Source organism: Lissotriton vulgaris, chromosome 1_1 (assembly GCF_964263255.1).
Source record: "Lissotriton vulgaris chromosome 1_1, aLisVul1.2, whole genome shotgun sequence".
Lineage (NCBI taxonomy): Eukaryota > Metazoa > Chordata > Amphibia > Caudata > Salamandridae > Lissotriton > Lissotriton vulgaris.
Window position 1 is genome coordinate 1,259,266,299 of NC_141685.1, and position 24,310 is coordinate 1,259,290,608.

The following is a 24,310-nucleotide window of genomic DNA, read 5'->3' on the forward strand; positions in this document are numbered from 1 at the left end:
GTAGATGCTCAGCCAGAGCCACCATCCGCAAATTACACTGGCTGCCCGTAGAACAGAGAGTGAAATTCAAAGCTCTTATCACGATCTTTAAGATCGTCAAACAGGGAAATCCCCCTCTGTTGCGAAATCTGGCCCGACCCTATGTCCCTGGCCGCGACCTTCGCTCCTCTAATCAACTTCTTCTGACAGTCCCCAGAATCAGACTTAGTCGCACTGGTGGCCGCTCCTTTAGCGTCCTAGGGCCCAAACTATGGAACGATCTCCCCCTCAGCATCCGCTCCATAGACTGTCTCCCAGCCTTTCGCAAAGCTATCAAGACCCACCTCTTCCCCGTTCCCTAGGGTTCTTAGCCTTCCCTCCCCGTTCAGTAGGAGTTTGCTTGTTTGCTAGCGCCGGGACACCCCATTGCTGGGGTAGCTGTTGCGCTTTACCAAACCTAGAAATTAGAAATTAGCTAATAGATCTATTCAGAAGTCAGGGTCTTGGCCTACACTTTCAATAGCAGGGCCGGTCCAACTATATGGATGTGTTCATTAAGGTCATCTTGCTTGGCATTCAGGAACCAGTGGAGTCTTCACAGCGGTGGGCTAATGTGGTTGCAGTGACTGAGTCCAGTCACCACCATAATCACATACTTTTGGATTCTCTGTAATCACCCCAAGGTCGTTTTGGGAGCACCCATGCACCCACGGTATATCTATGAGAACCTACAAATACTTGCTCTGTCGTTGCTTGTTTGCTGTTCAGGTGCAATGGCTGGAGGCAAAAGAACGTGTAAATGTGATGACAATAAGTTTAAATAAGTTGTTTAATCTTGCCCTTAATTGTGGTATTTGAAACCTCTACCTTTGGGAAATATTTAGAAAATATGGTTCATGACTAGGTTCTTTAGCGTGAAATTAATGAAGACGGTACGTCTTGGATGCGTGTAAATCACCTCTGAGGTAACAGCCACGCCCTCTCATCAGGCTGGAAGTATGTCTATCTTAGTGCAATGTAGGAACTATAGGCAAAATTACTTTTCCGTAGAAACAAGGCCCTTTGTGCCGAGCTGGCAGTCAGAGACGTGCAGGAAGAAAGGTCTCTTTATATTTTTAATACGCAGGGGGTGTTCTTCCATGGCCAACAGAAGTGAAACTTAATCAGAAAGAGGGCGCAGCCTGCGTTTAAGAGTTGTTGAATAAAAGGTGATGGGACAGTGGGCCGTAGTAAAGCTGGAATCTAAGAAAAGCACAATAAAAACACCGAAAGATTAGAGAGGAGACAAGTGTTAAACGTGGCAGCAGGCGCACGCAACAGCACAGTGAAGATTGAGATTGTACAGGGTGAAAACGACAGGTGAGACACACAATAAGAACGCAAAGATAAGCAGATGAGACTGGCACAGCGCGATACACGTTAGAAGACCGAAGCGCCGGCAGGGAGCAGCGGGTTAAATGCAATGGATTATCTTCAAACGCCACTTGTTCCGTTTCTTGGAGGGGTTACTATGGCCTTGGGATGGAACTCGACATACTAACCAAACAAGGATGAAAAGCCGAGCTGTCTTATTGGGATCAACCTTTCGTGACGCGCAGACCAAGGCGTAGTGCAACCTCCAGCGTTTAACGCATTGAGCTATCTATCGGCAACTGTTAATGGATCCGGTGCTTTGAGAAGAAAAACTAGACCTATCGTGATCAACGGAAGGCACGCAGCAAGTGCGATGCCTGCTAGGGACTGGAGAGACGGTATGATAAAGAGAGTAAAATGAGGCAGGGCGCAGGATAGAGCGCGCGTGGGATAGGGACTGCCATCGAATTAAGTGCATCGAGAGCAGCCCTCATTGACGCGTAAATAGTGCGGGGTGAGAGAAGAACTGCGCCGACTGAATGTCAGACAGAAGGAACACATGCAGACAGCTCGGCAGAGTGCGAGAGACGGCAGAATATGAAAGGGAGAGCACACGGCGAGGAGAGTGTATAGCCTGGGGACAGAGTGGCGAGTCAGACAAAGCTCTGCAGAGCCACAGTGTGCAGAACCTGGTGTTTGACAGCAGCAACAGGACCAAAACACTGACAGCACTGAGGGAGTGGATACTGCAAAAGGACAATCTAAGGACGCGAAAAGCCACAGCACAGGGATGCGCTGGCAGTGTGTGCAGAGTGACTGTCGTGCGTGATAGCGCTGGGAGCTGTCAGACTGGAGCCGTTTCGAGAAGAGAGTGACTGAAGCACAGGCTACTCCGAGGAGAAGCAGCCTGGCCCTGCGTGCGAGGAGCCCGCGCGTAGAGCATCTGTGCACAGATAGATGCAGTAAGCAAGAGGTTGCAGCCCACCATCCGTCCGCGGTCGGAGCTACACCGAAAAAACAACCGCGGCTACTCCTCCTGGAGCTGCGATCGTCCTCCCGCTCTCACTATTACCTGACCCCCGGTTTCATCAGCCCCGGACACATCGCCATATTCCCGACCCGTGGACAGGAGGACTTCCTCCACGGACCCAGACAGCCACTATCGTATCCCGGCGGCAGCGGCTTGTCTCCATCCTCAGAGCCACCTCTCGTCGCCGCTGCGAAGGATTCCGCGAGCCCGAGGCTTTGCGGCAGCGCTGCGCCCGGGAGGAAGAAGCACGGAGAGACACCGCGGTACAAGCCAAGCGCCAGAGGAAGGAGCCCTGACCTGCAGCAAGGGACCTCTGCGCCTCCTCCCCAGACAACCAGCGCCACGGGGGCCGCGCGGCGCCCGCACCTCCTGAGGTAAAGGAAGGCGTCAGGCCCTATCACCGAGCGCCAGAATTAGCATGCCCACTTCATATTGTCTTTCTCACAGATTACTAAAGCACCCAGGTGTCACCAACCATCACTGTTAGTAGCATCCTTAGCGAGCAGCATTGCCAGCAGCAGCCCCTCATCAGCAGCAACGCAATGCCAGTAGACTCCTTGCAGAGCCACACTGCCAGCAGCATTCTCATAGCAGCACCACACGCTTTGACAACAGCAGCACATTGCACACAGGCAGACGCATCGACACAGTCACGATCTTCACTGCGTGCCCGGTCCTTCCGCGCACTATCATCGCACCTTGAATCAGCACCATCCCAACCAGCTCTTACATCACCATGAAAGGCAGCAGTAACCACAGTGAGCGATTCGCTCCCACCCGCCCTGCTGTCAACATATCTGCTGATCAGCGCCACTCGCTGAAACTCACTTCAATTCCATCACCCACACGTGAGCAGCATCCCTAAAAGTACTCAGGCACCCTCACCATCCCTTGCAGGCGGCACACTAGTATCAGCAGCACAGCAATAACACCATCACCACCTGCAATAGGCAACAAGTGTGGACAAACATCACTGCCAGCACATCCACCTCCGCCTTCACTGCCAGAACACTGCCCCCAACTAACAATGCATTTGATACATTAATCAAACCAACCTCTACTTGCAGCAATACTCAGTTCCATGCGGCAGACACCACGCACCTACTCTCACTGACATTGACAACCTTCACTGCCAGTAACACCCATCGTCTGTGTCCCTCAAGGCACACCAAATCCATCAACTGGTCTGTACTGCAAATAACACATTAGACCTCAAACTCCAGCAACACTATGGTTCAACCCTTACCTGCAGAACCACCAGCTATCAACACTCACGGCTAGCAACATCACAGCCATGCATTGTTTAGGAAATCAACACAAATCACTGCCCACACAACCATCACTGACAGTAAGACATTAACAGAACAGCCATCACTGGAAGCAACACCTACAATGATCGTGGATGTCCGCTGCAACCTCTTAACTGACCCTTCGCCCCAAGTCAGGGATATTCAATGTGTAAACCCCTGTCAGAGGCACTATAAGACTTCACTGTCCTTGACAACAACTTTAGCACCAGGGACTTGCCGAACAAAGTTTCGTCAACATATGAGGGGCTGATATAGAGCCACCTAGTCATCCAAATCCGGACATCTATTTAGATTAGGACACTCCTCGGCCTCTGATAACATGTTGATTCTTTTCATACTGAGAGGCGAACGCATTTCCATTAACTTATATGTATACTGTATCTATTATATTTCATCTTTATTTTTTCCCTACCCTAGCCTTAAGCTTTAGTAAAGAGGACAGTTCCTATCGCGGGTGCGCAGACGATAGAGGTAATTGGAAACTTGTGGATATTGTTGATTGGAAATTAAAAGTAGCCTTTTGCATGGCCACAGCAGAAAGCTAACAAAATTGCGCAACAAGAGTGCACGGGTAAAAATCTGGACGATTTCGACTTTCTTATTTCTGAAACCGGTAAATGAAATACTAATATATTGGGCTATTTTAACATCCATACAGAGCACAAAGTAAAGACGCCAGTTCACAGTGTATAAAAAAGATAAGCAATACGTTAGAGAAGACTCATAAGCCCAAGCCCTGGCACATACGACCCCCCCCCCCCCCCAATAAATAAATACATCACAAGATCTACCATTCTCCACACAGCCAGAGCCACGACAGTTTCCCCCGTTTACAATTTTTCGCACTTGGCAGGGAACCCCAATTTAGCACCCTGAGGTGTAATCAAACTGCTGTATACGTGCTACGAAGTTCAACTCACGCCTTGTGAGAGTCCCTTCAACTTGGCGGCAAAACTCTCGTAGTTTCTCCCTCACGCCACAACATAAACAGGCCACGCGCCCTTAGACGCGGAGCGCGACTCGGTCACCAGCAGCGCGGGCGCACGCCAATAGGCGCCTATTTTCAAGTCCTCTGGAGAAGCACCTGTGAATCGCCTCGTGCGGGTGTCCGCTCCGCAAGGGCGCGTGCGCCCCCCCCCCCCCCCAAAAAAAAAGCTCTCCCGTGACCACTTATGACTCTTAGCTGGCTAGAAGAGGAAAGGGAGTCGAAGGGAAGGAATTGGAGGTTAGCTTTCAATTATTTTCCTAAGATGTATTCATGTGTTTTAAATTACCTGTTTTACTCTTTTTCACCTTTAACAATATTACGTTTCGTTATTGAAGTACTTTACTCACAATTCTCCCATGGAGCGTATCATGTATTGTTTTCCTTCTGTGTGCTCAGGGCTTTAAGTGGGCTGGGTCTCACCGGTGCTGAGCACCGGCAGTTTTTAAAAAGAGGCCTCGAAACGGGTCTCTATCGGGCTCTGTTTTGTGCCATGGCAAAGGGGACTGCAGTGACAGCAGGCACATCACTGCTCACTTCTCACTAGGGGAGAAGTTAAGGCATGACATCATGCCAGGGAAGCACATCAATGTGCGCTGCTCACACTGCTCACTTCTCACCAGTGGAGAAGTTACAGCATGACGTCAGTCCAGGTGAGCATTGTAAGGGAAGGGAAATCCTTTGAAGAGAGTAATTTTCTCTCTGGATTTCCCTTCTCTTTTTGAAACTCAGGAGCAGCAAAATTGTCGTGGTGTCACCAGGGCTTTAAGTGGAAGCTTTTTCAATATTGTATACAAGCCATAGTTTCTGCTTAATTATCTTATGCAACTAACCATTGACAAAGCCAATAGTCCTAACTTGTTGTAGGTATGATGTTACTTGTTGCATATATTTGGACGCAATGAAAGAAACAGCAAAATACAAGTCGGGCGGCACACTATGCTAAGCAAAGATTTTTAGTATACATGTTTTAAGCCATGCTCTTAATTATATTGGCCACGTCCCTTTGAGAGACCCTCCAGTTTTTTCATCCCACTTAAAGCCCTGTTTGTGCTCTTATAAGTGTCAACTCATCACTTAAGAAAATGTTGCTTTAATGTGACTAGAATGTGAAAATCAAAATCAGGACAGTCCACAAACATAGAAATAGGACTACAATTTAGCTTCCAGAGAGAGGTGCAGAATGTAACTGATATTGCTCAGCAGGGCACTAGTCCTAAAAAAAGAAGGCGAACTAAACAGGTTAGGCAGAATCCAAGTGAAATCATGATATGTGCCATCACAGCGCATGATGTCACGACGCGTGACATTGCACGTGACATAACTGGAAGTGACCTCACTGGATGTGACATCACAAGAAGTGACATCACATATTAAGACCTCATACATGTTGATCAGGTATATAACAAGTACATTTCAGCACATTATGAGAAGTGTGGCTCAATGGTTAGAGCAGGCAGACCTTGATGCAGAGCTCTGGCCAGGGACTAGGGTTCGATTCCTGCCCCGGCGGGTCTCGGGTTCATTAATTCCCTTGACCGGATATTCTCGCCTCAGTCCCTCTTCTGATCATGGGTCCCACGCTGCAACTCTGGGCAATAGCTTGCTTAGTCTCCACAATGGCCCCCACAACTTGAGGGATGCCTGGTCTGCACCATGGGGTTGCCCAGGAGTGGACACTTAACAGGGAAAGCCAGGAAGGGTTCCCTTGCGGTATTTGTACAAGCGCTGGGAAACCCACTGCGGGTAGCTCTGCGCTATACAAGTACAAAAACATTTACATTCACATTTACAAATGAGATTTGGCGTCAGGGTTGTGCCAAAATTGTGGCGCAATCCAGACGCAAAACTGGGCTTCAATTAATATATATATATATATATATATATATATATATATATATATATATATATATATATATATATATATATATATATATATATATATATATATATATATATATATATTATATATATATATATATATATTTAAACACTATCACAAAGAAATTGGCAACAAGGAGAAGCATGGCAGTAGATCTGTTCTGCTTAATTCGTTGCAAAGTCTGCATTTTAAAATATTTTATGGTTTAAGGCAACTGCCGTAAATGTGCCCAGTAGATCTCAGGGATTAGTAATAATGGTGAGACAACCCTGGAGGTGAACGCGTTTGTTTGAGAGATCTTTGTTTTGTGAAGTCCCAGATTTGAATCAAAGTGTCTCCTGCAAAGCACATCACATATCATGCAGATGACAGATTTTTATTTTATATAGATAGTAAAGTGGGTTACTGCTTGTAACACTTAGATCCTTTCGTTCCCTGCAGTTCATAAATTGTAATCCTTGCAATATAGCACAGTGAGCTATGAAGGGTATGTGACTCCTACACATTGTAACCCTGTCTCATGTAACTCATCTTGTACATTGATTTACACATGTTCATGATTTATTGTCAATGTATAATGTGTATGTTACGTAAAGAGCTCTGACATCATGCATTGGGTTGCATAGCGATATAAAATAAATAAAATAGTGCTATTGAAACTGTTATTTGTGTAAATGCTGGGACACATCAAAACAACTGACATTCTTACAGTACATGCATCTCTTATATACAACGACTGTACAAAGGCAAAAGCCTCTCTTAAGTAGCTGTAAAGAGATAACAAGCTGTGTGCCGTCTCTGTGGTATTTACATTTAAGTGTGAGGTTCCAGGCTGCCTCCAGTCAGGATATTCAAACAAAAGGAGGCCTGATGGCCCCTTAACTTTGACCCAGCTGGAGGTGAAAAAAACCGGTATCTCGCTGCCTGCACATTGCTGCTGGGAACTAAAGCAGACAACATACATGCACTGCTGAACGTGTCCTCGTGTCTGAAATTTCACAGGGACAAGTTAAGTATATTTCTGTGGGGCCCAAGATCCTGGCAGGGATGATGGCGTCCACCCTGTTAAAAGAGGGGGTGGACGCCATGTACCTGCGTGTACCCCCACTTGTGCCCTGGTGCTCAGAAATATAGACACACAGTGAAAGAGATACTATAGGAACTATACATATTTACGGTATGATTTGCATTAATTAAAATGCTTTCTGAAATGGGCTGCTAACTACTAATTCTGTACTGCGTTTTCAATTAAAGAACGGCGTAAGGCGGTGTTTTTTACTTTTACACTTGGGTATACTCCCTTTAGCCACTTTTTTAGCTAGCTGGGATGGAACTAATAATCCTAAATGTTTATGTGAAATTTGCAAAGGTGGCCAACAAGATCTGCTCCACGTTTTATTAATCTGTCCTAATGAGAGCATAGTTAAGGCCCGCCGACGTTATATAATCCCAATTCAATTAAAGTATAATGCTTTCTCTGCTCAAGATTTATTTACATTGTGTAACTTTCCGGTTAATGGATATGTTTGTCATAATCTGTTTAAGTTCTTAAAAAGCTTCTTGAAGCTGTTTTAAACAATAAGCACAATCCGAATATTTTACCTTATCAAATTCATTCTAATGCTGTTTGAGTAGGTGGTGGAACATCGTTATTGTACCATCTTGTAGTGAGCCTAAAAAGCAAAAGTGTTTTAGCTAAGCATTTTTATGAGTATCTAAACACAGACAGATGCATGAAGAACAGTGATGGACTAAACCCAGATCTTTTGACTGGGTGTGAGTGTTTGATTGATTCAGATGCTCCGTCCATCACCACACACTTTTGTACCGCTTTTGGCTGCCATAAGTGTTTCAGGGTATGCTCAGACGTGAGTCCCTTTATCACTTTGCCACTGGATTCAGGCAAGCGGGGCTGAAGACGGCTGGAATGCCAGAAACCGGTCCTCGGAAGCTTGTTTCCGGTCCAGGGAAGACATGGCTTGGCAGTTCGGACTGGACTGTTTCCATGAGGCACAGGGTCAGACTGATTTGCATATAGCCATGTCTGAACTGGGGTGGCAGAGTGGGCTAAAGAACGGTGATGGAATAAACCCAGATCTTTTGACTGGGTGTGAGTGTTTGATTGATTCAGATGCCCCGTCCATCACCACCCCCTTTTGTACCGCTTTTGGCCGCCATAAGTGTGGCAGGGTATGCTCAGACGTGAGTCCCTTGCTCACTTTGCCACTGGATTAAAGCAAGCCGGGCTGAAGATGGCTGGAATGCCAGAAACCGGTCCTCAGAAGCTTGTTTCTGGTCCAGGGAAGACATGGCTTGGCAGTTCGGGCTGGACTGTTCCCATGAAGTACCGGAAATTATTTACAAACCCCTTATTATAGTCTTTACCATAAGCAATCCCATTCCCATTACCAATAATCAGTCAGTTGGCAGTGTAGAAGGTCCAAGCATTTATTAGAACAAACAAAACTCTGCCAGAGGAGCCCCTTGCGACCTAACCCCACGAGGTCTGCCAAGAAGACTGCTGGCACACTGTCAGGACATCACATATATACAGTTGCATTGGCGAATTCATGGCCCAACATGGAAAAGTACAAGCTGATGCAGGTTGGTGTAGAAAGGAAAAGACCATATTAGGCACACAAAGAACTCTTGGTTTAGCTCATCTCAGTTTAGCAAGGTCGAATGGGTGACTCCCTTCTGCCGGCTCCGGCACAGCCCAACCCGCTCCCTTCTGGAATGTGCTTATCGGGTCCTCCTCGGCTACCTACAACCTTGACAGGCCTAACGAGCTGAAACAGCAGTTCTGCAACAGTTGGGTTATTGCTCAGGAAAACACTGACATAGGGAAAAGGATGAGTGTAGTCTGCTAGTGTAAAGCTTCTAAAGAGGCCACAAAAATGGCGCCGGTCAGACTAAGAAATTGAAAATGCGGGGAGTGACTCAAGATGGAGTTCCTCAAATATGGCAGATGGTTTTAGGCTAATGTTTACATGCATATAAGATAACATTTAGATACATCATGCTAATTATAAAACATCGATTATGCGCATGGTACAGAGAAATTAATTGCAAGTTCCTCAAACCCTCCTTTTAGCGTGGTGTAGCTAAATACAATAGTCAGGCATGCTAATCTTCAAAAACATCTTCATTAATGTCCATCAATTTGTGAATCTCCTTCTGCAGCATCTGAGTTTTGGGTGGAACTGGGGCAGGTACACAAATAGTGGTGATCCGAGAAGCACAATAAGAGCAACACGCCGGACCACATTGTATCAGAAGGCAGCAAGTAAAAATAATACCCGCTGCCCCGTCCAGAATCAACAATAACTTCCAACCCCAGGTGGATAAGAGCCCCCAGAACCACCCAGACAATGACCAGGACCCATTATCGGTATGCATTTCAGATGCAATGCGGTGCAACTTTTGGATTGCCAGATGGACGGAGGGGGCAGAGTCTGGAATATACACGCAGCACAAGCTGCCGATCACGCGGCATGCTCCACCGCGATCAGCTAAGATGACGTCTAAAACCATACGATTTTGAAGCGCAACGAGTCTCGTCGCCTGGAGCTCAACCGTTAGGTTAGTTAAAATGTCAGTAGTTATATTAATGACATTTTCCACTATCAGGGACAACCTCCTTATTTCTCTGCTATTAAAAATGGGGCCCCAGAACGTCACTAAACCTTTGCTAAAATCTGTAAATTGCTTTAAAGAGGTGTCAGTTTGGTCGACCTCAGTCTTAATGAGCTGCCTGCGCGATCTTTGAGGTGCCGCTGAAGAAAAGGGACCCACGGGGCGTAATTGATGTGTTTGATGATAATCGGAAGGTGCTATGTACACAGGTGGATAGAGGAAGGACATGTAACATCGTCCCGCCCAATTACGGGGTAACCAGGTATATGCATTTTCACCACAAACAAAATAGACATTGGGTGGGGTGACCAATGGAGGGCTGATGCGTTTCTGTAGACGATAGGTGTAATTGCAGATACTCTCTCCAACCTGTATACGACCTTTCCCTTGCACACAGAATACTGAAGAAACATTCAAAATAGGAATGGGTACAACACGGTCTTTTGTAACATTGGGTTCAATAAAAAGCTCAAAATATCTGGAAGCATTGAAATTTCTAAAATCATAAAGTTCTTCCTCTATCCAAGCTTCATCCCTAATTGCCAGATATCGCTGCATACAGGCCTGTGGGTCTATTGTTCCTCGCCCCCCATTACCCGATCTATTGAAACCATAGTGTGTATCGATATAATCCATAACCATGTTGTGCTCGTGGTACTCGAAATCTATACGCTGTTCACCCCAATGACGATATATGGCCGAAAACAGCCTAAACCATGCTTCACAGCTTCCTAAGTAAGTCATAGGCAATGAGATGAATAAATCATGGTTATGAACCACCGAGTTTAGAGCCCACATACCCAACAGTCAGTAGTATTAGCAACACTGTGCGTTTGGTGTAGCATTTCAACAAAAGCATTTTTAGCATAAGTCTGGCGATGTCGCTCTTTGTGGGGTGCTAACGTGTACATCAAATGTTCAGATGGGGCAACAGTAGTCGGTAGGAAATTTTGCAGAGGGTACTTTTGTTCCAAATATACAAATAGCCCCATAAACACCGCTATTATGACAGCTATAACCGCTACAAATGCTACTTTGACCTTCGTGGTCCAAGTGGAAAACATTGGCTCATAAAATGGTATATATCGTGGTGCAATGGGAATTTCTTCGTCTCGAATAATGCTGCCAAAAGGGTACATTCCTAGCTAAAAGTCCAAAAATAAACTCAGGCCTAGCAGTCCGTCCTGCCAGAGGGTTCTTCTCCCTGTGTCCGTCAGAGTCTCACAGGCAGACTCCTATCATTCATCCAAGCAACAATAGAGTGGCAATCAAATCTTTACTCCGTTGTACAACCTGGCCTCTTTCGCTACCTGGTATTCTTTCTGAACAGAGCACAATGATCAAAGTTCCAGCTCTCAACGTGTTCAGTCCAGTGTCTCGCTCAGTACCCCTGACCAGCTAGCAAGCCCTATCTATGCAATCGAGTCTTTCCTTATCTCCTGAGGTTGGGGTCTGAGGCACCGCTTTTTCGCTTCCTTGGCCGCAGGGTGTATCGCACATTATCCGGCACTTCCTGATCAGGGAATAGTACACCTGGTACTTTTTGCACATGAAAATCTTCGTTTGCAGGGGTACTGAGAACAGAATTCAGAGCGCTTACAGATTCAGTAGAGACCAAGTCGTCTGGTCTCGCCACTCCCTACTCTAGCCTTGTTTCGATCTCACAGGCATCAGAATAGGGCACAAATGCAGCAGCTCTGTCACTTTCCTGCGTCAGAATTCCCCCTGCGTGTTGCTGATCTTAAGGAAGTGGAAACGGCAGTTTTTTCAGATGGGAGACATGTATCCAATGCTTTCTCCCATCCACTTTCACCGCCGTCCGGGTAGCAAGGAGTATCTGCCGAGGCTCGGACCACCTTGGAGCCAGGCTGGTGTCTCGCTCAAACTTCTTCACCAGTACCCACTGGCCGGGCTGTAGCTGATGTCCGGATCCCTCTGGCAGTGGCTGCAGTACGGATGCTACCTGCTGATGAACAGAACAAAGGTCTTTAGTCAGAGCATAGAGGTAATCGATCAACATTGGATATTCAATATCAGAAAAGGATCGTGGCCGTGGTACCCCCCATACGTTGGCCGGCCTACCAAAGATAATTTCATATGGAGAGAGGCCGGATCGGGAATGTGGGGTAACACGTAATGACATATGGGCTAGAGGCAAGGTGTCAGGCCATTTCAACCCTGTGCTTTCCTGTATTTTGGCCATTTTTAGCTTAAGAATACCATTATACTTTTCCACGAGCCCTGCTGATTGTGGATGTCGGGCAGCGTGGAACTTCTGCTTAATCTGCAGGCCCTCATAGATATGCTTGACGAGGGCCCCATGGAAGTGCCCCCCGTTATCCGACCAGATCAAGCGGGGCAAACCCAAGCGGGGCACAAACTCTTTGAGAAGGGTTTTAGCTGTGGCCATGGCAGTATTTTCTTTAGTGGGGTAGGCCTCAACCCATTTTCTAAAAGCACAAACTACTACCAAAACATATTTCAAATTGTTGACACGCTCCATATGGATATAATCCATTTGGAGTACTTCGAATGGCAAGGTCGGGGGTGCAAAATTCCCACTCAGGACATTCTCTCCCTTCCGTGGATTGTGCTGTAGACAAACCATGCAATATTGGACCAACCGGACATCCGTCCTTTGGATGTTAGGGTTGTTCCAAACTGGGTCCAGAAGCCCACAAATACCTTTTGATCCTATGTGTGCAGGGCCGTGTGCCATAGTCACAACGGCCTGTACCCGTGCATTGGGCACTAGCCATCTTTGCTTCTCTGTCAGATCAACCCAACAATTATTCTCATCCAATCTTCTTACCTTCCTTTCCCATCTCTCTAACTCTGAAGGTGTAGCTTCCTTCTGTAGCACTCGCACACTCTCCATGGTGTTATCAAACAATTCAGATTCCTCCACCCATCTTGCAGAAGAATTCACAAACATCGGTGACATTGGGGACTGAGCTGTCTGCTTGGCCACCTGGTCTGCGAAGGCATTTCCCTCCCCCACCTCGTCCACTATTGCATTGTGGGCACTGCATTTGATGATGGCTAGTTTATTTGGTAAAGTGAGGGCATCTAGCAGCCGCAAAACCAGGGGACCATTCTGTATCTTCTGACCATGGGAAGTCAGAAAACCCCGCTCCCTCCACAGCCTCCCAAAGCTATGGGCTACGCCGAAGGCGTACTGGCTGTCTGTGTATATGTTGACTTCAAGTCCTTCACTCAGCTCACAGGCTCGCAATAAAGCCATCAGTCCAGCAGCTTGGGCTGACCAGTGAGGGACTCGGAATGTTTCGACCACTGTCTTCAAAGTCGTAATTATTATTATTATGTTTCTTATATAGCGCCTGAATCGACCCCCGAAGGGGTATCTCCACACTTGCCTTGGGAACCCGTCCTGGCTTTTCCCTGTGAGATAGCCCCTACAGGGTATCCCCAAGGTGGAAGCCAGGCATCCCGCCGCGGGGGGCCGTTGTGGAGATTAAGCAAGCTTAATGCCCAGAGTTGCAGCGTGGGACCCCATGATTAGAGTAGGCACCGAAGCGAGAATTATCGAGTCCATGGATATTTGAGCTAAAGACCCTGCCACGTCGGGAATTGAACCCTGGTCCTGGGTCTGACCTCTGCTTCAGGGTCTGCCTGCTCTAACCAGTGAGCCACACTTCTCCTGCATATGCAACAGCTGCATATTGCATATGCAGCTGTTGTTGTTCCATCTGCTAATTTAAAACAGGACCCATCTACATATAACTCCCCTTGGGGTTCAGCTAGAGGAGTGTCTGCGAGATCGATCCTGCCCTTAGTCTCTTCCTCAGTGCGATAAATGCAATCATGTATGTCATCATTAAGTTCACTCGTACAGAGTGGTAACAACGTGGCAGGATTCAATGTTGCACATCGGGTGATCGTAATATGTGGTGCAAATAATGTTAGCTCATATTCAGTGAGACGTGCACTTGGGAGATGCTGTGTTTTCGTTTTGTTTAGCAATGTATCCACAGCATGCGGCACCATCACAGTCAAATTAGAATTTAGGACGAGTCCTTCTGACTGCCGGATGGCCACTGCAACAGCTGCTGTGGCCCTCAGGCAGCTTGGAAGTGCTCTTGCGACATTATCCAATGTGGCTGACCGATACGCACAGGGTCTTTGCTTACCCCCAAAGTCATCCGTTAACACTGAAAGCGAGGAACCGTCGACCTCATGCACATATAGTACAAAAGGTTTACGGTAGTCAGGAGTGCCCAAGACAGGAGCGGAACATAAAGCAGTTTTCAAAGAATCAAAGGAGTGCTGACATTTATCCATCCAGGGGAGGGGTTCATGCACGTCCTTAGTAGTCAGATGCAACAAGGGTTTAGCAAGAAGTGAAAAATTAGGTATCCATTGGCGACAGTAAGAGGTTATGCCAAGAAAAGCGCGAACTTCGCGTTGCGTGCAAGGAACAGACATTTTCGCAATAGTAGTAATTTGTTCAGGTGTTAGTCGTCTACCCTCCTTCGATAGTAGATGACCAAGGTAGGTCACCTCCTGTCGACAGTATTGGAATTTGGACAAGGATACCTTATTTCCCTTTGCAGCTAAATGGTGCAGTAATTTAACGGTCGCAGTCTTGCAACCTTCTTCTGTGTCCGAGGCAATCAGTAAGTCATCCACGTATTGCAAAAGGACATTGCCCTCCGGCAAGTCCAGGTCATCCAACAGGGCCTTAAGGGCTTGACTATATATGCTCGGGCTTTCAGTATAGCCTTGGGGTGCGCAACAGAAGCGGAAACTGCGCCCAGATAACGAGAATCCGAAAATCTGTCTGCTATCAGGATGAATGGGGATACTGAAGAAAGCATTCTTCAGATCGATGACCGAAAAGTATTTGGCAGTCGGCGGAATCATGGTAAGGATCGTGGTGATGTCTGTTACCACGGGATACTGGGGTACCACGATTTTGTTGACAGCTCTCAGGTCAATCACAAAACGATAAGCAGCACCCTGACCCTTTTCACTAAAATCAGAACTTCTTTTCAAAATCGGGAGAATCGGGCTATTACAAACATTAGCAGCTGTCTCCTCCACAACTCCCTTGTCGATCAAATCTTGAATAATCGACAACAAAGCCCGTTCCCCTGAGGGTGCTATTTTGTACTGCGGGATGCGCGGCATTTTCGCGCCCTGCTTCAGCGTGATGTGAACCGGGGGGATATCCAACTTACCCACATCAGCATCCCCCGTTGCCCAAATCGTGACTGGGATGCCATCAAACTCTGGGGGAAGGGGTTCATTTTTAGCAAAGCACTGTTTCATGTGGGCAGGGCTGGGTTTAATCGTCAAATAAACCCCATCAGCAGAACAGTGTATTGTCGCGTTTAATTTTTTCAACATGTCCAAGCCCAGTAAGTTCTCTCCACAATGTGAAGTCAGCAAAAGAGGGGTGTCAATAGTGGCGGGACCGATCGAGAAGGGGAAAGGTCTGGAGATGGGACTGACTACCGGAACTCCCGAGAATCCCACTGAGACATTATTCTGCCCGGACAGAGCCGCCCCTGGAACCAACGATCGAGCAACAGAACTATTCATTGCTTCCGTGTCAATTAGGAAATTCTCAGAAGTCCCCATCACTTCCCCTTTTACATAGGGTCCCTTTTGATTGACCGGGATCGAAACTTGGCCCCTACTCTGTCCCTGGCTGTCCTATGCTGTACATAGGTGTCCTGATCTTCATATTCATAATCGTCAGGATAGTACTGTTTGCTCCGATTATTATCAAAATGATTACATTCAGACTTGCCTGACCTCTCGTCTCGGCGCATATCATTCCGGTCGGGGCCTCCTCGTCCACGTCCTCGCCCTCGGACTGCTCCGTTCTGGGCAAGCAACAACGGACACTGTGCTTTCCAGTGCCCCTCCTCTTTACAATAGGAGCACTGGTTCAGACCTACAGTCGGAGCCCCGCCCGTGCCTCGGCCTGCACCCGCCCCTCTGGACATAGGTCCTCTAGCTCCTCTCCCTCGTCCTTGTCCACGGACTACCTGTTGTAGCAATACTCGTGTTTTAAGGTCTTTGGCCTTCTTGTCCACCTTCTCCTTACACTCATTTTCCCTGTGTTCCTAATACTGAGCCATGCTTAAAATTACGGAAGGGGTAGAGGTGGTCTAGGTACTTTCGGCTGCTTGCAAACGTGCAGAAATTTCCGGGGCCAAGTTCGTAACAAATCTATTCACAAACAGCCTAATTCCACCCTCCGTAGCCAAATCCTGCCCGCTGAAGTCAATAAAGACTCCTTCAAACCTAGTGAAGAAGTCGGACACACTTTCGTCTTTCTTTTGTCGGCACGCAGTCAGTTTATCCCAATCAACCTTCCTCGGAGGTATCAAAGTATGCATAAAGGCAATAATCCTCGCAGGCAAGGACGTTATTTAGTTCCTAGGCTTATCTCCCAGTTTACGATCTCGGTCACACCCTCGTAACTCGTCCCGCACAGTTCAGCATGATCAGAGTCGTGCACCTGCCGCCATATATCAACGGGCACAAGCAGTCCAAAGAATAGCTCGACATCTGCCAATGTCATTACGGCAGAGGCCGCGGCTTCAGTCAACTCCTTGTAATAGGCGGTCAGGTGCTTTCTTGGGTCGGGCAGTTGGGATTTCAAGGAAAGGACCTCACTCCTCTTCCATGGAGTGTACACCCATTGCTCCTGGAATCGGGCATCTATTTGTGCTTGGGTGACTTGTTGTTGAGCATCGCGCTGTTCTGGGACTTCGGGATGATAAATAGGGTGGACCTCGCGCATAGGATGCTGCGAAGCCCACTGAGGCAGGGGGTTCTCCGTGGTCCATTGAGGACTTTTTAAGAACAACCTGCCTCGATACTTAACTAGAGTGACTACGTTTTTGTACACTTCTTGCGGGGTCAAATTAAATTTATAGGCCCAGTCCAGAATCTCGTACAAAATCTGCGGAGCGCTGCCATTATGGAAGCTGGCCTCCCAAGACCAAATGAGGGAATTGGACATTTGGTAAATGACATGTTGCTGCATCGCTGGCTCTAAATCCTTCACTGTATTCCATATGTCCTCTACCGTATAGACATCACTTCTTATCCATTTAACAGCCTGATCTGCTAAGACTTCCTTTTCACCATATGCCACAGATGACCTAGTGAATAAGTTCTTTTTATCCAATCCTCCAGCAGCCCCTCTCAGGGTCTGGTCTACCATACTGGGCGTAGTACTGGTTCACTGAGAGACCCCTACGGGACTCGGGAGGCTCAACTGTACGCGAGGGGATGGCAGAACCTGTCTAGGATCAAAGACGAGGGTAGCCAGATCCCCCAGAGATGGAGAAAGGATGCCAGCGTCATGTGTAGGGGCTACAGAGGCACGGTCCTCCGGCGCGGATGCTTGGGGTGCAGCCGCCATTTGGATTGGGACCGCGGGATATATGCGCTGCGGGGCATATGGGGGAGGAGGTCTTTGGTCTAACAGTTCCTCAATCTCATCTTCGGCTTCATTTCGTGTTACATAGCTTTCATCCACTTGTAGCCGAAATCGTCTATTTTCCTTTTCAATATTCTTTTCTGTTTCATTTTTGTCGTGGGCAATAGATTTCTGTGTAAGTGTTTGCCCTTGCTGTATTTTAAGCAATTTCTCTGATCTAATACGTCTTCTCTTGGCCTCTTTTTGCCACTGGTTAAGAGTGTCAAACATGGCCTGCCGGCTGCGTTTGATAAAAAGGCGCTCTTGTAAATATTGAATTTTTTTCTCATCAAAGGATCCAGTTTTCAGCCATTGTAGTTCTACATTATCCTTAGTGTACTTATGCCACAAAGAATTAAAGAGAAGGGGGCCAATGCCTTGTTTGCAATACATATCGTGACTGGGTGTTCCCTCCGGAGGGGCAGGCTGGCTCTCATCCAGTCTCGGGCCCCCTCGGTGAAAACAGCCAAAGCATAGCTTGCTGAAACACGGCATATTTCTTTATTATCCTACGCGAGCTGAAAAGGAATCAGGTGTTATTAAAAACAACAATTTCCAATTTCATCAATCACAGTTCTCTCAGACACATGGCCATGTTTCCATTCAGAATCAACCTCACGTTTCAAATAAACAATTGAACACAACACACCAACAATACAGGAATCGCACAAACAATGAACGAGAAAAATGCAAAGGAAAGGTGGAGCCCGTCGACTCCCACCTTGGAGAACTCTATATGCAAATATCCAGACCCACAAGTAAGTCACAGTCTTATCCTTAGACTGCCTGGAGATAGTTTTACACAGGTTTTAAACCACAGACCAGCCTACAGGCCATCCAACGGTATTCATGGTTCACCTCCCGGACTACGCTGGCTAGGCCCACTTTTTCCAGCGCCGCTCCAGATTTGTCCGAGTGCTACCCAATCTCAACCATCGGCTTTCCCGAGAACAGTCCGGCCGAGCGAGAACCGCAGTTCCCCAAAGGCGTATAATCCTTATCTCCAGTATTTCTATACAAAGCAAACAAGAGGCATCTGCACGTGCAATCTCACTATTGCCCCGTCAGACCCCCTATTCAGAGTTTCTCCGTGACCCCAGGCCACCAAATGCTAAGTACCAAATCCAGATCTGTAGACGTAATCCATCACAGAACAGGACAAAACACTCACCTGGTGCACACAGGTCTGATTGCACGTTCTTCACTGCCAACTCTAGGTAGGGCCAATGTGGCCGGTTCTCGGGTCACACCCGAAGGACTCCGGCGTGGGGCCACTAGCAGCTGAGGTCCTCGCGACCGGGAGGGCAGAGCAAAACCCCAAATCTTCGTTGGTCTATTCTGCAATCCCCCCCCCCCTGATCTAGAGCACCCCTTACAATGTCCCGGTTGATCTGTAATACAGAGGGACGACCCCAACGCGGAGTCCCGGCGGAGTCGCCAACTGAAGTAACGGAAATTATTTACAAACCCCTTATTATAGTCTTTACCATAAGCAATCCCATTCCCATTACCAATAATCAGTCAGTTGGCAGTGTAGAAGGTCCAAGCATTTATTAGAACAAACAAAACTCTGCCAGAGGAGCTCCTTGCGACCTAACCCCACGAGGTCTGCCAAGAAGACTGCTGGCACACTGTCAGGACATCACATATATACAGTTGCATTGGCGAATTCATGGCCCAACATGGAAAAGTACAAGCTGATACAGGTTGGTGTAGAAAGGAAAAGACCATATTAGGCACACAAAGAACTCTTGGTTTAGCTCATCTCAGTTTAGCAAGGTCGAATGGGTGACTCCCTTCTGCCGGCTCTGGCACAGCCCACCCCGCTCCCTTCTGGAATGTGCTTATCGGGCCCTCCTCGGCTACCTACAACCTTGACAGGCCTAACGAGCTGAAACAGCAATTCTGCAACAGTTGGGCTATTTCTCAGGAAAACGCTGACATAGGGAAAAGGATGAGTGTAGTCTGCTAGTATAACGCTTCTAAAGAGGCCACAAAAATGGCGCCGGTCAGACTAAGAAATTGAAAATGCGGGGAGTGACTCAAGATGGAGTTCCTCAAATATGGCAGATGGTTTTAGGCTAATGTTTATGTGCATATAAGATAACATTTAGATACATCATGCTAATTATAAAACATCGATTATGCACATGTACAGAGAAATTAATTGCAAGTTCCAAACCCATGAGGCACAGGGTCATACTGATTTGCATATAGCCATGTCTGAACTGGGGTGGCAGAGTGGGCTAAAGAACGGTGATGGATTAAACCCAGATCTTTTGACTGGCTGTGAGTGTTTGATTGATTCAGATGCTCCGTCCCTCACCACCCCCTTTTGTACCGCTTTTAGCCGCCATAAGTGTGGCAGGGTATGCTCAGACGTGAGTCCCTTGCTCACTTTGCCACTGGATTCAAGCAAGCCGGGCTGAAGATGGCTGGAATGCCAGAAACCGGTCCTCGGAAGCTTGTTTCCGGTCCAGGGAAGACATGGCTTGGCAGTTCGGGCTGGACTGTTCCCATGAGGCACAGGGTCAGACTGATTTGCATATAGCCATGTCTGAACTGGGGTGGCAGAGTGGGCTAAAGAACGGTGATGGATTAAACCCAGATCTTTTGACTGGGTGTGAGAGTTTGATTGATTCAGATGCTCCGTCCATCACCACCCCCTTTTGTACCGTTATAAGCATTTTTATGAGTATCTAAAATTATTCTAATTTTGTATTTGTTGATCTCAGTTGAGGTCTGGATCAAATATTTTTTTACTGTTTACTGTTACTGTTACTGTACTGATCATGTGAACGCTTGCCTTCTGAAGTTTAATCGACCATCTCTGAAAACCAGGGCACATGCTAAAATGTACTGAAATTGTGGTCTGCTCAGATAGTTAAGAAAAACAGGACTGTCCAGCATGCCTGTTTTCCCTATGTTTCTTTCTAGCCAATACTTGGCAGCGGTATCAAATAAACAGATAATGGCAATTATTTTGTGGTGAATGGCTAGAATTGAAAATATTTTAAATCTTAACAAGACACAGAATTAGACATTACTAAGGTCTGTGCAAATGGTGTTGATCATGAGAGAGTCACAATCACTCCTCGTCTCACTGTCAAACCATTTTCCTCTGCAATCTCTTATTCTAAGAGACACTTATGTCCTTTTTTTCTTTCTCCAGATATAAACCTCCAACTTCATACATCTCACACTTCATCCCTTTCGTCTTCTGTACACATTTTTACTTTCGTCTTGTTTCATTTCCTCCACTTAATCAACCTACATACCCAAAACCCACCTACCCACATGTACACCATGACATTTTTTCCTTTGGTGTAGTTGATATTTCAACAGTTGTAGACCTCCTTCACACACTTTCCAACAATTACACTTGTGCATATGTTACTTTTGTTCAGTGTCGTCTGCGGAGAGGCCAGGTATGGGATGAGCAAGTATTTTGACCACCGTTATGACCTGCTGACAGGCACTGTTAGGGACCTGCACTGCCTTCACTCTTTTCTTTAGAGCTCTCAATTGTCCCCATTTAAACACCCACCTGCAACCTAAACTTACCCAAACACCTGGAGGTGGCACTGTTCACTGTATTCACTACACAAGAGTCATGTTTTGTTGAAAGCAACTACAGAAGAATAACATCTAGAATAAAAAAGTAATCTTAGGTAATGCAGGATGAAGTAAAGCATGTGAAATGTAAACATGGGACTGCATTTCTGACACTGATTACACCAAGGGTGTTTTTTTAAGTGGCAGGCAGCTAAAATAAAAACCATTTGACAATTTAACTCTTTTGCTGCGGCGGCTATTCCGCCGCAGCGCTAACGGGCGTGGGGGGCGTGCGGGTGAGCTGCGCGGGTGACAGAACCGTTCCGTCACGGCTCGCGGGTGAGCTGTGCTCATGACGGAACGGTTCCGTCACGGCCCCGCCCGCTCAATTAAACGCTCCGCGCAGGCGCAAAGCCGCGCCGTGCAGACGCGGCGGCTGGGCCGTGACAGAACCGTTCCGTCATGAGCACAGCTCACCCACGAGCCGTGACGGAACGGTTCCATCAATAGCCTTGAAGAGGCTGAAAAATGGGCATGTGTGACAAAACTTTTACCTAGCGCAGTGCCTACAGAAAATTATGTTGGGGTACCTTATTTACAAACCTGCTTCATACTATTAGTTCATTCTACTATCATTGTCTTGGGGAACACATTCCTGAATGTCTGACTTTGTCCTCATTAGAGAGTTAACGAAGGGGCGTGGCTTGGGCGCCGATGGCGATGGTCGCCTGAGAGCTCGGCTCCGGGACTGAGCCCGTGATTATCCTGTAAATCGGAGGCTGCGGGGCACCCCAGACCCCGCATTCTGCTGAACGGACCGACGGAGACCTGCCAGGGCCCTTGGCGCGGCCTGAACGAGTGAAGATCCGGCGTAAAACCGAAGTTTGCGGAGTTGCGGAGTGCGACCCAACATGGCGCCCGGACTTCATTGTCCCCCTGGCCGGATCCATTGAACTGGAGGAGCGTCACCGGCGGCGGCTCGCCCCCGGCTTTGCCATCCCCCAGTGATCTGTGTTCTGGATATCGGTCAGATCGGACTTTCTACAACGGAAATGCACTCGGATGGGTGACTGGGCGGATGCCCACGCTATAGTGGATCCCGCACGCGGACGTCTGGTGTTCCCGGCGGTGGCCCCACTCACGACATCGCACCTAGCTAAATTTTCCTGGCCAATCCACTTCCATGGGAGGCGCGACCCTCTGGCGCCACAAATCGTCCGGTGGAGTTGGTGACCCTCGCCCCGGGACTTTAGCGGCTGTGCGGGCCTGCCCGACCTGGCGGCGGTTGTCTCCGCCTCCTCATCGGTGCCCTCGGACGACGTGGTGGTGGCGCGAGCCGAGGCGAAGTAGGTCCAACAGGCCCTGGAGAAGGAGATCTCCGGTACTCGATCTGAGGTCCAGTAACCGGGAGAGTCGTAGCCGGAGCCTACACTCGGAGACTCCTGCTCCTGGACCAGCACGGAGTGCCCCCGGCGACATGGGGAAACCTAGAGGAGCCAAGGGGGCTACCCCAGCCGCCTCAGACTCGGAGACCCAGGACAAAGAGGAACGTGGGGACCCAGAGAGTTCTGGTGGTGCATCGATGCAACAGCAATTTGACCGCGTCTTAGAGGCGATAGCGACCACGAGATCGGCCCTCCAGCGGGACATTGCCCAGGTAGCGACGAGCCTAGGCCTCCTTAGAGCGGACCACGGCAAACTTTCGGACCGGGTCAAGGAAGTGGAGAGCTCGGTGAAAACCTTGGAGCCGGCGCAGCGGACCTTGGCTGCGACTATGAAGGATGCCTTGTCCCGGATTGCGACCCTGGAGCAGAGAGCGGAGGATGCGGAGGGCCGCAACAGGAGGAACAACATCCGTGTGGTGGGCCTTCCAGAAAAGATCGAGGATGGCGACGTGGTGGCATACTTGGAGGCCTGGCTCCGTGACACGGTGGCCCCGGAGGGGCTATCCTCCTTCTACACCCTGGAGCGTGCCCATAGAGTCCCGGCGAGGCCACCGCAGCAGGGACGTGCCCCGAGACCAGTGGTGGCGCGGTTATTGCACTTTCGGGACAGAGACTTAATCCTCAATGCCACCAGACATAATGGTCCATTCAAAGTGGCGAACAGTCAGGTGAACATCTTCCCAGATTACACCTACGAAACTCAACGCAGGCGGTTCTCCTTCCTAGCGGTCAAGCGCGAGCTCAGGAGCGAGGGCATCCAGTACTCGCTCCTCTATCCTGCAATGCTCCGCATCATTGTCGATGACAAAACTCAATTCTTTGACACCCCGGAGGATGTCTGTGCCTGGCTCGAGCTTTATAGAGCGGGGAAAGATGGCTTCGGCTCCTCATCCCAGCAGGCGGAGGAGCCGGAACAGAGACGGCGATCCAGGAGGACTCGGAGTCGCCGTGGCCGCTCGGGGGGGCCCTCAACTGCAGAGACGTTGACGGAGCGGAGGGGGGTGCTGGAGGTGTTATCTGCGTTATCTGGCTCACGGGACGATGCCATTGAGGAGGAAGCAGACCCGGGTGACGAGGGGGCACCAACGGACTCCGAGGACTCGGTGACTGATAGCGCCCATACACCGGTGATCACACTGAAATCGGTGGAAGACCTTCTGGATGGACAGGGGTAACGGGGTGAGCTACCTCATTTTGGGAGGGGGCCCGGCAGGGGGGTGGCGGATGCCGTCAATTGATGCTGACAACTGGGGCAGGGAGGGTGGGGTGCCCTGTTTTTGCCCCGAGGGTTTTCGGCACTGTTTTGGGCTTGCTTTAGTCCTGGTAGCCTGAGCGTTGAGGGCCCACTGCCTCCGCCCGGCCCGCACCTGGCCCTTAAGGCCTTCCTACGGTGGCGACCGCAGGATTAGTAGGGGTTATTGGGTTGTTGGAGGGTATGGTTTGGATGGGATCTAGATGGTGCTCTTTGGGTCCTGTTCTGGGGAGGGTGGATGGGGGTCTTGCTCATTCTTGGGTTGTTCGGTTTTGGTTGGGGAAAATGGCCGCCATCAGTGCTGGGATGATTGATGTCCTTTCTTTGTTGGGACCCAGATGGGGAGACTTTGGGGGAACGATATGGGACAATGGCTGATGTTGCTAACTTGAAATGTGTTACTTGGAACGTGCGGGGGCTT

At 48.4% G+C, this 24,310-nt stretch overlaps 1 protein-coding gene across 1 annotated transcript in view; it reads left to right on the top strand.

Annotated features, from left to right (window-relative positions):
- The first annotated feature begins 2,610 nt into the window (after nucleotides 1–2,610).
- The window catches only part of PDE1B (phosphodiesterase 1B), a 1,669,085-nt gene continuing 1,647,385 nt past the window's right edge, over nucleotides 2,611–24,310 (top strand). The window contains exon 1 of the mRNA XM_086964603.1: nucleotides 2,611–2,736. The gene's annotated coding sequence lies outside the window, so the exon portion shown is untranslated. The remainder of the gene's footprint in view (nucleotides 2,737–24,310) is intronic.